Below are 1591 nucleotides of genomic sequence, written 5' to 3' on the forward strand. Positions count from 1 at the left end.
GTATCGTAGTTTTGGTATGTAATATGGGAACTGTATAGATTAGATTAAATTGAATAGGTGTTGTGGAGACTCTCTTTGTTTCTAGTATGATTTTACTTTTAATACCGTATACGATTGTATCGAAACCTGGATATGGATCCAGAGGGCCATTAGGGAAAAACATTTACAACATCACATAAATCAATACAAAGAGGGAGGGAGTATTAAAGAATCAACAGTATATATATAAGATCCACAACATTTCAATGCATAAAACTTCTCAACAACACAATGAAGATATTAAAGTATCCAGCAAGGTACAGGCTACGCTCACAACGAAACACACACTCACACTAAAGGCTTATCCTCTGCTGGTGTTTCTTGAGGGCCTCTACACATGATTTATTTGTTTGTAGTCAGTTACTATATCTATGTTGGGTATATTTTCGTGTTATGCCTTTAGATGCTTATGGTTATTGCTGATGATATGTATTGCATTTTTAACATGTTAATTTTGTCATGTTAAAAGGAATTCCATTATTACGTAATACATTCACATTGCAGTTCTATTTTTATTGATCTAAAATGTTCGAGCTAACAAACGCAAAAGCAAAATACGTGCTAGAGTTTGGTTTCACGGTTGGAATTACTGTTTATATGAAGGATCACTTATATGAAATTCAGTAAAGCTTGAAAAACTTTCCTAAATGTTAATCTTGTCTGTTTGAAGCTAGCGTGTTTCTCTGAAACAGATGATCCAAATATATATCGGATTTACATGTCTTGAAGTGTACAATCCCTATTCATATTTCGCAGAATGATCACAAGATATCGTTTTCTATGGTATGGTGTCCCGTCACTATCGCCCATCTCTTTCCCACTATAGATAGTAACAGAGTTCCGTTCGCAGCGAAAACGACATCAGAGAAATAACGATACTGGGTTTCATGACCACTAAGTGAACTATTACGATTATTTTTATTCAAACATATGTATTGCAATTCCACTACATCTTCCTTGGTCATCTATCGTGCTAATATGTACACTTCGAGAAAAAAAAAACTATACTTTTCTTCAATCTGAATTTGAGATAAAAAGCGAAAGAAAGAAAAAAGCTTAGGCACTGTATGAAGTTGTCTCTTTCGCCATTAGAGTAAAAAACATTGCGATAATCCCGTCAGAGGTGATGGTTGAGGTGGCGAGAGCACATGTTACAGAGAAGGATGAAGTGACTGGGAAAGCTAAGAGATTCTGACAGACTGATTGCTGACTGATGACTGTCGTGTAGCTGGCTGAAGTAACTGTAGAGAATAGCCATCTGTACGTATACTGAGAGAGTAAGTTAGTTCATAAAATTCCATTGAACTGAGAGCGAGAGGCTGTGAAGAATTAAGGCATTTTGACAGGTGAGGGATAATACATCTGTAAATATCTGTAGATGTTAGCATATGCTGTAGTTTTCCAGACGAACAATGAAATGCTTTGTAGTCAGAAGTGTTTTATCGTCGCTATCAATCAGCCAAGCGCTCGGCCACGCATATGGAAATCGTCACAATATAGATCCGCAAAGCAAAGTTTATCTTGCAACTGAATGGCAAACATATTTAGGATT

This window comes from Penaeus japonicus, unplaced genomic scaffold (assembly GCF_977035675.1).
Source record: "Penaeus japonicus unplaced genomic scaffold, GWHDUDI00000001_assembly GWHDUDI00000032, whole genome shotgun sequence".
NCBI classification, from domain to species: Eukaryota; Metazoa; Arthropoda; class Malacostraca; order Decapoda; family Penaeidae; genus Penaeus; species Penaeus japonicus.